The following is a 13172-nucleotide window of genomic DNA, read 5'->3' as shown; positions in this document are numbered from 1 at the left end:
TAATGTGTCATATGACTAGGGAGGGAGAACTCCTTTAAAATTTTCTTAGACACATAACTAAAGAACATATAAAAATGATCTCTGAAATTACAATATCCCATTTTAGCTCAGTTCACTAAAGTGATATATATGACAAAATGCAAAATCCCTTTCCTTTCATAGTGGACAAATATTGCCCCACTCTGGAAAACAAAGTAGCTTAAAGGGGAGAGAAAAGGAAGCTACTGAAACAAAGATGGGCAGATAAATGCAATGCAATGGATGCTGTTCAAAGGTTAAGACTCCAGAAGAGGGAGGAAGCCTGGGGCTATGGAGTAGTTAAGTCAGTCAGTTTGCTTCCCTTGCCTATGACTCATTCTCAGAAAATCTATGCTTGAGAGACCAAGCTCAGGGGAAAGTGGGCTACAAGTTCTAGAACCACATGCCCACTCATCTTTACAGCACATTCAACCTGGAGTGATTTTAAAACACTCCAGATCATGGTTCCCCACCTTCAAGCAGATTCATTCTCCAGAATATGAACTCACACACACACATTCATACACACACAGAATGTAACTAGTAAGGTCTGTAACGGTAAAGTTAGCTCAGAGCAGAGATGAGAGTTGGTTCTCTGCCAGCCCAAATCACATGAAAGGCAAGGCTCCAGGGAAGGTAGATATTATTAAGGGCCTTGCAGAGGGTCTTGGTCTGCACACAGAGGAAGTCTGAGAGAGATGTTCAATCAGAATCCGAAACAAGAGTCTATAACCAGAAAGAGAAAGAGAGAGTGCAGAAGCAAAGGAGATGGAGTTAGTTTTCACTCTGCTGTGCATTCTGAACAGCTCTCATGAGAGTTCCCTGTACCCCACCCAGAACTACCCTTTCCCAACCTAGCTTGAGTCTGTTTCTGCTCCTTATAATCAAACAATTCCTAAGAAGGATACAAACCAGAAACTTTCATTCACTGAAACATTTTATAGAAAAATATATCACACTATCAAAGAATGTTTATGATTGGAAACTGCTTATGATGCAATTGAGAAAAAGCCAAGTATGATTTCAAAAGTGTTTAAAACACCCACATACATACACATATACTCCCTTGGAGACCTAGACCATAGTGCAAGAACCGTGATTTCACAACACAGCAGATAGCAGGCCTGTTTCCACAGGGTTCACACCATTACTGGCAGTTATGGCATCTATTTTGTTTCTATTTTTTAACTAAAAATTAAACAATCATTTAAATATGTTATGCCTTCATAATGGCAAGTATTGAGAAACTGAAATGTGCAGACACTGGAAGACCAGATTTGTATGTTTATAATTTAGTCATTCAGTTTATCACTCTGCTGAACACTGACAGCCACTGTGCTGATTCTGAATATTACGCAGTTTTAAATTGTGCTTATTCTTTGTCATCTATGTTTTTTGTTTGTTTTTGTTTGGTTGGTTTTTTTATATATATGTCAAATCTTATTAAACTGTATACTTTTAATATGTGCAATTTTACTGTATGTCAATTATATCTCAATATAGCTGTTAAATTAGATGATCCCAGAAAGCTTTTTTGCAGACTTAGACAAGCTTAATATAAAATTTAAATGGAAAGACACCGGATCTAGATTATCTAAAACAACCTTGAAAAAGAAGAATAAAGTGGGAGGAATCATTCTACCCAATATTAAGGTCTACCATATAGCTGCGGTAATCAAAACAGTGTCCTATTGGAAGAAGGATAGACACATAGATTAATAGAACAGAATAGAGAACCTAGAAATAGAACCACATTGATTTTTCACAAAGGTAGAAAACCAATTCAATTTAGAAAGCACAGACTTTTCAACAAATGGTGCTGGAGCAAATGAACATCCATAGACAGAAAAATGAACCTCTATCTAAACCTCACACCTTATACAAAATTAACTCAAGATGGATCACAGACTTAAGTGTAAAACGTAAAATAAAACTATAAAAAGTTTAGAAAAAAAGAATAGAGAAAACCTCCAGGATATAGAACTAGTCAGAGTTCTTAACCTTTACACTGGAAGCATCATCCATTTAAAAAAAATTTGATAAATTAGACTTTATCAAGGTTAAAAAAACTTTTGCTCTGTAAAAGACTGTGTTAAGAGAATGAAAAGACAAGCTACAGACTGGGAGAAAATATTTGCAAACCACATACTTAAAAAAAGGACTTGTATCTAGAATATATAAAGAACTCTCAAAACTTAGTGAAAAAGAAAATCTAATTAGAAAATGGGTAAAAGTCACCAAGAAGATATATAGATGGCAAACAACTCATGAAAATATGTCAATATCACCAGCCATTAGAGAAATTTTGCTGTAGTTTGTGGACACAAGACATCACTATGTCATCTATGTTTTAATGTATATCTACAGTGGACCATTAGTTAAATATAGGCAACCCAAGAAACACTGATGTTGAAATGTAAGTTAATGAGAAACAAACAGATCAAAGAGAGAGAGAGAAAGAGGTAATATTTCAAATTTGCATCAAGATGATTTCCACCAGATCCATATGTTAAATTCATCTGATCAAGATGGTGTTTCCAAAAAGAGAAAATATTGTGATGATTATATCAAGTTGACTTTCATTTATTAGGAATTAAGACTACCATCCCCACATTTTTTCCCCTAATTGTACTTGGACATATCCTGAAACTTTCTCCCTTATGTCATCATTTGGATTCAAGCATAAAAATTATTTTAAAAATGGATTCATTGCAAAAGGCAACATTTGCAAACATTAGGTAATGAAAACACTTTGTCTATTTTCAATACCATAAACACAGATTTCAATCTATATTTTAATGTATATTTGGCCTCAAAACTATTAGGTTATTTAAATATTTATTTGTCAACAAAACATATTTGTTCTTACACAATTGAAGTAACTTAAAGAACATGCTTGGCCACATTCCTTAAGCTGAGTTTCATGTTCTTTATCTGTTAAAAGAAGGAATTAAATGAGATGATCTTTTAAGGTCTCTTTCTGCTCTAAATTCCACAGTTATGAAGAAATAAGGCCAGATCCAGTGAATTCCTACTTGCCTATATCCCAAATATAAATACATGTACGAGTTTATCTTCCCAAATGCTTTCTCTGTGGTATAAAGAAAATGATCTATGTCTGAAGACTGACATAGATCATTTCAGGCATCAATGAATCACAAAGAGATCATGGAAAATTCAATGCAGAATCTTTGCTCTATCATGCAGATTGCAAAATGATTTAAATTAATATTATTTAATTATTTTTAACAGAGTTTTACATATACACAGTTTAAAGTGTCAAATAGCATTAAGAAAACAAAGCAAAACAAAAACGTGAGGCTCTTGCGCTTCTTTTTCAATACCTGCATCCCAGAGAGAACCCCTCTCAACTCTTTTAGTTGATTCTTTTATCAAATACCTTCCTATCTCTAAATGATATTCTCTTCTTACTCTGGCTTTTCAGCTACAGGCATCATCTATTGATTTCCCACTTGAGACATTATGATTTAGCTCTTTTCTTACTAACAGTACCTCTTCCCCACCTAACATGCCACAGATACATCCTCCCTGTGCTCCGTCATCTCAAAATTTTACAACATAATCGTGGACGGAAAACTATGCTGGGTTTACCTTGTGTCTCTGTAAAACTATATCCACAGCTAAAGCGTTTGTACTGATACATCATGATTTCTTTTACTTTTCTGCATAATATTCTAACTTCTCTGGAGCTGGTGATTGCCTTATTTTTAATTTGCCTAGTTTTCAGTACTTTTTCAGTACATCTGATAAATTAAAATCCAAACTTTCTGTCAATCGTTATGGTGTTCAGGAGCATTTCATATTCATCTTCTTAAAGAAATCTCTCCTTGAACCTTTCTGACCTGATCCAATTTGGACCAAATGTTCTCACACATAGTTCATAGCTATGACCTTTATCTCTCTCTTGGATTGCATCCCCTGTTTCCTGTATCATACGCTAAATATAGGTAGATGATGGAAAGACATAGATAGATATAGATGCAGATTACAGATCTCATGTTATATCCTCTATAGATAAAAGATGACAACAATGGCCAAAAAAAACGAGCTTGTCTGTAAAATTTTGTAAAATTCTGATGCATAAGTCTGATAAAATAGCTTATTTGTAAAATTTTGATACTTATCATCATTTCGATACTCAGTGGGTAAATGTTCACTTTCGACCATTTTTAATTGTTTTTGTTTCTGTTTTTTAATCTAAGTGTTTATTTTATAAGCAAGTTTAGTCCATGTACACTTATTGTGATTACTAACATATTTCAGTGTATTTCTGCCCCTTTTAATGTGTATTTTAATCTACCATATTAATTCTTTACATCCTTTTTCTCTTTATATGGCATATTATGGTTTGATTATATTTTCTGTGTACACATTCCCATTTTCCCTCACTGGTCTGGAAGTTAAAAATTTTCTAACAGGGTCTAAAATTTAGCAGTCTTGCTATTACAGGATAAGGACTTTACAACATTTCAGTTTCCATCATTCATTCTACTGTTGTCAAGTGTTTCAGCATCACCATATTTTTAACACTCCTCCACTTTATCTGTTATAGTCCTCATTATTTCTAGGAGTCAGCATTTATTTATGTCTACTACCATGTTTTTACCAGTTTCTCTGTTCACTATTGCATTGTGTAATCCACTTTTTTCTTCTAAGTTCATTTTTTTCTTACTGCAGTATATTCTTAATTAGTTCTTTCAGCAAATGTCTATTTGCTGAAAGCCATAAAAAACAAAACTAGGGCTTCCCTGGTGGCGCAGTGGTTGAGAGTCCACCTGCCAATTCAGGAGACACGGGTTCATGCCCCAGTCCAGGAAGATCCCACATGCCGCGGAGCGGCTGGGCCTGTGAGCCATGGCCGCTGAGCCTGCACGTCCAGAGCCTGTGTTCCGCAACGGGAGAGGCCACAACAGTGAGAGGCCCACGTACCGCAAAAAAAAAAAAAAAACGGTGCATTTACAGAGACGTGGATGGACCTAGAGTCTGTCATACAGAGTGAAGTAAGTCAAAAAGAGAAAAACAAATATTGCCTGTTGATGCATATATGTGGAATCTAGAAAAATGGTATAAATGAACGTATTTGAAAAGCAGAAATAGAGACACAGACATAGAGTATAAACGTATGGATACCAAGAGGGTAAGGGGGGAGGTGGTAAGGATTGGGAGATTGGGATTGACATATATATACACACTACTATGTATAAAATAGATAGCTAATGAGAACCAACTGCATAGCACAGAGAACTCTACTTGGTGCTCTGTGGTGACCTAAATGGGAAGGAAATCCGAAAAAGAGGGGATATATGTACACGTAAGGCTGATTCACTTTTCTGTACAGCAGGAACTAACACAGCCTTGTAAAGCAACTGTACTCCAATTAAACAAAAAAAAAAGCATGAATACATCAATGAGTTCCCAGCACAATGGCTAAAATTGATCATTTTTTAAAGTGTTAACAGAAGAGGCATACTTCCTTATTATATAAAAAGATACCTTTTTAATTTGGGGGAGTAGATTTTATTATAATTAATTTGAAATTCTAACTATAACATTATATAAAATAGAATAATAATAATATTGATAACTCATTTTTTCTTCTTGGTACATTTGGATGTTTAAACCTTTAAAACTTTGTATAGCTTCTTATTTGATGATAAGCATAATTCCTGCTCAAGGCAATATTGTGTTTCCAGGAGTAGAACCTACATTAGTTTTAACCAAAACCAACACAAGAAAAAACCAGGCAAATAATTGGCAACCACGATATCTAAATAGAAGATCTATTTATAAAAAAAATTTAGTTCCTACTGTCAGTATCAAAAATGGATATATAGTATTCAGTGCTATAATTATGCATGTGTGGTCCTTCAGGTTTTTCAAAACACACTGACACATATCATTTATCATAATAATAACTCTGCAAAATAGATCAAAACTCTATAACTATCTCCATCTTATAAATGAGAAACTTGATCCATAGAAAGGATAACTTATCTATGGTGCCACAGTGAGCCATTGTCAAAACTGGCATCAGGACCCATGGTTCTTGATAGCTAGGCCTGTGACCCTGTTATTATTACAATAATTATTTATGCATCTATCTATACACACATACTCTTTTTTTTTCTTTATTTTTCTCTAACTCTTTCATTCTGCTCAATCACACCTCCCTACACATCTAGGCACAACCTTATACCATGCTCATTACCCCCAGGGAACAGTTATCTTTCTGCACATTTCTCCATGCTGATAGAAATACTGACATATGCGTACATGCACCCATTCACCCACCCAAACACATCCATAGGTATACAGGAGAATTTGACATTGCTAGTTTTACAAAATGAGATCATATTATAAATGCTTCTGTGAATTTTGCTTTCACAGTTAATATACTTTGGAAATTCCTCCAAATCAATTGACTTTTAGTGGCTGCATAATATTTCAAGGTATTTTTCAACAATTCCTCCATTTATGGGCATTCCCTTAATTTTTCATTTTTTATTATCTTGAACCCATGACTGCCCCATTTGTGGGCTATTAATGTTCTTAGTCATTAGTATTTTAAAGACAATATTGGTCCAGAATCCAAATTATTATTGATAACTTATAATAGTCTCCATAGAATTGTAAAAGAACTCAAGAGTCTTTATGTTTTGCAAATGTAGCGTTTACTACTTTTTTCAGAATTTCTAAACTTTAGGAAGTAAGGAAATTAATCATTTAGAATGAAATGTATAACTACATATAATCTAATGCTTAAATATGTGGATCTGGGCTACGTGTGTCAGCTACCACATATTAGCAGCTATAGACCATAAATTTGTGTCCCTCTAAAATTCATATGTTGAAACCTAGTCCTTAATGTGATGGTATTAGGATTTGAGGCCTTTGGAAGGTGCTTTATTACTGCCTTATAAAAGAGATCCCAGAGAGCTCCCTCCTTCCTTCAGGTGTGAGGTTATAGCAAGAAGATGGCCATCTATGAACCAAGAAGATGGCCCGCTTCAGACATCGAAACTGCGAGTCCCGTGATCTTGGACTTCCTGGCCTCTGATACTGTGAGAAATAAATTTCTGTCATTTATAAGCTACCTAGTTTATGGTATTTTGTTAGAGCAGCCCACATAGACTAAGACTCTAGCAATGTGACCTAGGCCCAATTTCTTAAGCTTTCTGTACTTCATACTGAGGATGATAATATTTTTTTCATAGGACTGTGGAGAGAAAGTTAAATGTAACTTTATCACATGCAAGGTATGGAGAATAGTGCCCAATACATAGTAAATACTCAATAAGTAAGTGACAATTGTTGTCAGTGTTGCTGATGATTCCATTGTAAGTACCTCAGTTTTTACGTACAATTTTTAGCTAGAGAAAATTCCAGCAAAGTTGCTTATCATTGTTTTAGAGTGACTAGAGATAGTTTTCAAAGTCTCCTCTAATTTTATGTGCTGGGAAAGAACTTTCAACATTCGAAATAGCTTATAATTAAAAGTACATAAAATGGCTTCCCTTACAGCTTCACTAAGAAAAGTGAAATTCCCAAAGAGGTTGTAAGTTTTCAGCACTCGTGCTAGAAACTGAGAAATAGTCTTAAGTACTTCCTTGACAGGTTGACCGTGGCTGCCAACTTCCCAAGTAGCAGACATGTTGTTTATATGAGTTGCCATCCAGCAATGAATTTCCAGCAAATGGAAATTCAGCTAGAGGGCTGTTCTTTTCTGTCCTTGAATTTTACATGTTTCAGGATAATAGTTGCTTTGAATATATATATGAAGCCACCGGTAGAACATGCAGCATTTCAATAAAATAGTTCAAACATTTGCATGACAAGTGTAGTAAAAGAAATTCCAGTAAAGAAGAAAAAAACCTTTTTTGAGGTTGACTGTCTAAAATTTGCCAACTTTTAAAAATGTGTGGTGAACAAAAGACATAACAAATTCCATACCACTAATCAGAAGAAACTCATGATTCAACAACTGAGTTGTCTAAAATATTTCTTCCATATATAAAGTAATGAAATCATCCAAGATACATCTTTTTTTTTAACATGTTTATTGGAGTATAATTGCTTTACAATGGTGTGTTAGTTTCTGCTTTATACCAAAGTGAATCAGCTATACATATACATATTTCCCCATATCTCCTGCCTCTTGCATCTCCCTCCCACCCTCCCAATCCCAGGATATATCTTTTAAGTCCCACAGCAAGAACACACAAAAAATTTGGACAATGGCATGGTTCCTTTATCCCATAGTACTTGAATGTCTTTCCTACGTGTCTTTCTGTGTGCTCAAGAAGTGTTACTCAAACTTGATAATGTGTTTTTAGCTGGAAGCTTTTCAGACACAGAGAAGGGCAGACACTGATCACCCATCAAGACTCTCAGGTTCAAGCTCACTGCTTCTCACTTAGTGTTCTCTCTGCCAACTGGAAAATAATTTGTTTGAGCCACTAAGGCTTACAGTTATTTATTCTTTATCCTTGATTTTTCAGCGAGGCCCCACCACCACCAGTGACCTTTACTAAAAGCAGATAGCACTGGAGAAGGACAAAATTCTGATACTGTGCTTACCTTTAGCAACTGTAGTAAAGCTTTTCCAGGGCTGGCCCTTGATCCAACAGCTCATGTAGGCTCAGCATTTGCCAGTGCAAGGCAGCTTTAATCTAATTCTCACTTCATTTCTCCCTTGGCTTTCTCTTTAGGACAAGTTTCAGGGAAGAAAAGGGAAAAAAGAAAGAAAAAAAATGAAGTCATGGACCTTGAGTGTCATAATACAAAAATGCACTGCTAATTACCACACCGCAGCTGTAATTCTTGATCCAGCCAAAATGCAGGTACACAATTACTTTACTTGGGGGCAGTCTCTGCTTAACCCCTGCTTCGTTTCACTACCTCTTCAGCACAAACCCTCTTCTTCAACAGCACTTATATCCTGATGGTAATAGCTGCCTCGCTGCCCAAGAAAAAGCATCCCATGGGAAGCATCCAGGTAAGTAGCACCTGAGCTGATGCCCCAAATGGGTTTGGGATGGATCATGACTTATTGGAAATAAGAAAAAGAAACTCAACAGATTTCATTCCAGCTTTTAAAAAGACTTAATGATGCTTAGAATCACAGCAGTGGACATAAGGGAAATTTTGTTCCTTTTCAGCCAAATGAGCTTTTCTAAAATCCATAAATGTATTAGGTCTTCTTTATGTTAGAGCTAATTTTTTTTTTGAATGGACACATAACATTTGGTTCAGAAGAGTTGATATTGCACTTGGGAGAGTTATGCACACGTGTGTTCAATCTGCTTATATATTTTACATGAATTTATGATCTATCACAAGGAAGTGTCACTATCAACCATAATAAAGCATGATGTTAATGATTTGCTGAATAAGAAACACCTACTAAGTGTAATTTCTACTGTGATTTAGCAGAAAAGTGTTTTAGGGAGTATTTTTACATTAAATTGTCCATGCCTGAAGTTAGACAAAGAAGGACAAATATCATATGATATCACTTTTATGTGGAATCTTAAAAAATGATACAGATGAACTTATTTACAAAACAGAAATAGACTCACAAACATAGAAAGCAAACTTATGGTTATCGAAGGGGAAACAGGTTGGGGGGATAAATTAGGAATTTGGGATTAACAGATACACACTACTATATAGAAAATAAATAAACAACAAGGACCTACTGGATAGCACAGGGAACTATATTTAATGTCTTATAATAACTTATAATGGAAAAGAATCTGAAAAAGAATAAATATATATGTGTGTATATATACATATATACGTATAACTGAATCATTTTGCTGTACACCTGAAACATACATCATCTATACTTCAATAAAAAATAAATTAAAAAAAACATAAATTGGCAATGCCTGTTCTGTCTAATTTATCAAAAGATTTTAAAAATAATCTTCTCTTTGAGTTAAGGATTATCTGAATTGCCATTTGAGCAGAAGTGAGGCTAGAAAATCCTGCAAAAACAACATGTCTCTATATACATATATATATATGTACATGTACATATATTTTAGAAGGAGATATATATGTATTTATATCAGAAATAAACCTATGCTACTTCCACCTTGGTCCAAGTCACCACCATCTTGGGCCTAACCTAATACCATGCTTGCTCATGGTCTCACAGCTTCTACCCTGGCCATTCTGTCTAGTCTCAACACAAGGCAAGCTATGGAATCTGCAGGAACCAGTGAATACTCAAAAAGCAGGAAAAAAGTACCACTGGATTGTGAAAATATAATTTTTTTCCTTTCTTTCATGGTCTCTCTCTTTCAACTTATCATGGTGTTCTGTTAGTTTTTTGTTTGCTTTGTTTTTGTTTGTTTTTGAATTTAATATCATGCTTCTGGGGAAACAGAGATACTTGCTCGGTGACTACAAGCTCTCACAGTTCAAAGGGCCCAACAGAGGAGATTTTATGAAATGTATAAATGCACCCACAGGCGAGATTGCAGAATGCAGACAGCTATGTGCTGGAGGATGGAGAGACAGAGGAGCAAAGGACGAGGAGAGGGGAGGAGGGGGGAATGTTGATTCATATATTCCATCTGGCATTCTGATTTCTGAACTGAGATTTTGCTTATGATTTCTTTTACTTAAGAATGACCCAAAAAGTCATAGAATCTGCCAGAGTTCACATCCAAGAACTGGGACAATTAGAGAAATCACAAATAATGTTCCAGCTACATCTTATAATTCATGCTTATTTATGGCTGATTACCTGTGATTATCTGATACTTAGAAAGGAATGAAGCATAATGGATAAAACGAGGACTTCCAAATCCAATAGACGAATGTTCAAAACCTTGCTCTACCTTATTTAATTATGCAAACTTAGACAAACCATTTAGCTACAGCTTTCACTTTCCTTTTCAGTAAAATGGTGAATCTTGAAATCTGAAATTATGACTCATACTTAGTTATTCCTTTAGTATCTAGCACAGTGTCTGAAATAAAATAGACTGTATAAATAAATATTTATAGATTTATAAGTGAAAGAATAAATAAGTGAAAGAATGAACCTAAAATAAGAAGAGTGAACCTGGCTTCCCCATCTGTAAATATTAATGATCTTAGTTGCTAGCTGTGGCATAGGTAAGTAGGTAGGTAAGATGGATGGAGCAAATAGACTCCAAAAATAACCAAAAGGAACTATAAATTTCAGCCAAATTTAGAAAATGCCAAAACATCTTAAATAAAAAATGTAACACTACTCAGAGATGTGTGAGCGCCATTGTATACTGAGTCTGTAATGACTACTCTTCTCTTAATCCTTTTCTTAATATAAACAGAGGAAAGTCCATATTCATATGGTTTTAACACCTTACAAATCTGGATTTCTATAGATTGTAAAGATAGTCTGAAAAGCAGTGAAAATGATTATACCCCTAGAAAACAATTATTATATAGAAAGACTCTTATTTTCCCTAGATAAGAAATGACTATTTGGTGACATAATGCCTTCATAAAAGTGAAGGTGTTTGGAATAGGACACAGATTTTTATTATATAACTTTATTACAGATTTTTTAACATCTTTATTGGGTATAATTGCTTTACAATGCTGTATTAGTTTCTGCTTTGTAACAAAGTAAATCAGCTATACATATACATATAGCCTCATATCTCCTCCCTCTTGCGTCTCCCCCCGACCCTGCCTATCCCACCCCTCTAGGTGGTCAAAAAGCACCGAGCTGATCTCCCTATGCTATATGGTTGCTTCCCACTAGCTATCTATTTTACATTTGGTACTGTATACACAAGTCCATGCCACTCTTTCACTTCATCCCAGCTTACTCTTCCCCCTCCCTGTGTCCTCAAGTCCATTCTCTATGTCTGCATCTTTATTCCTGTCCTACCCCTAGGTTCTTCAGAACCTTTTTTTTTTCTTTTTTAGATTCCATATATATATGTGTTAGCATACGGTATTTATTTTTTCTCTTTCTGACTTACTTCACTCTGTATGACAGACTCTAGATCCATCCACCTCACTACAAATAACTCAATTTCGTTTCTTTTTATGGCTGAGAAATATTCCATTGTGTATATGTGCCACATCTTCTTTATCCATTCACCTGTCAATGGACATTTAGGTTGCTTCCATGTCCTGGCTATTATAAACAGTGTTGCAATGAACATTGTGGTACATGATTCTTTTTGAATTATGGTTTTCTCAGGGTATATGCCCAGTAGTGGGATTGCTGGGTTGTATGGTAGTTCTATTTTTAGTTTCTTAAAAAACCTCCATACTGTTCTCCATAGTGGCTGTATCAATTTACATTCCCACCAACAGTGCAAGAGGGCTCCCTTTTCTCCACACCCTCTCCAGCATTTATTGTTTGTAGATTTTTTGATGATGGCCATTCTGACTGGTATGAGGTGATACCTTAATGTAGTTTTGATTTGCATTTCTCTGATGATTAGTGATGTTGAGCATCCTTTCATGTGTTTGTTGGCAGGCTGTATACCTTCTTTGGAGAAATGTCTGTTTAGGTCTTCTGCCCATTTTTGGAATGGGTTGCTTGTTTTTTTGATCTTGAGCTGCATAAGCTGCTTATAAATTTTGGAGATTAATCCTTTGTCAGATGCTTCATTTGCAAATATATTCTTCCATTCTGAGGGTTGTCTTTTCGTTTTGTTTATGGTTTCCTTTGCTGTGTAAAAGCTGTTAAGTTTCATCAGGTCCCATTTCTTTATTTTTGTTTTTAATTCCACTTCTCTAGGAGGTGCGTGAAAAAGGATCTTGCTGTGATTTATGTCATAGAGTGTTCTGCCTATGTTTTCCTCTAAGAGTTTTATAGTGTCTGGCCTTACATTTAGGTCTTTAATCTATTTGGAGTTTATTTTTGTGTATGGTGTCAGGGAGTGTTCTAATTTCATTTTTTTACATGTAGCTGTTTTACATGTCCAGTTTTCCCAGCACCACTTATTAAAGAGGCTGTCTTTTCTCCATTGTATATTCTTGCCTCCTTTATCAAAAATAAGGTGACCATATGTGCATGGGTTTATCTCTGGGCTTTCAATCCTGTTCCATTGATCCATATTTCTGTTTTTGTGCCAGCACCATACTGTCTTGATTACTGTAGCTTTGCAGTATAC

This window comes from Mesoplodon densirostris, chromosome 1 (assembly GCF_025265405.1).
Source record: "Mesoplodon densirostris isolate mMesDen1 chromosome 1, mMesDen1 primary haplotype, whole genome shotgun sequence".
Classification (NCBI taxonomy): Eukaryota; Metazoa; Chordata; class Mammalia; order Artiodactyla; family Ziphiidae; genus Mesoplodon; species Mesoplodon densirostris.
Note: the sequence above shows the minus strand (reverse complement) of the source record.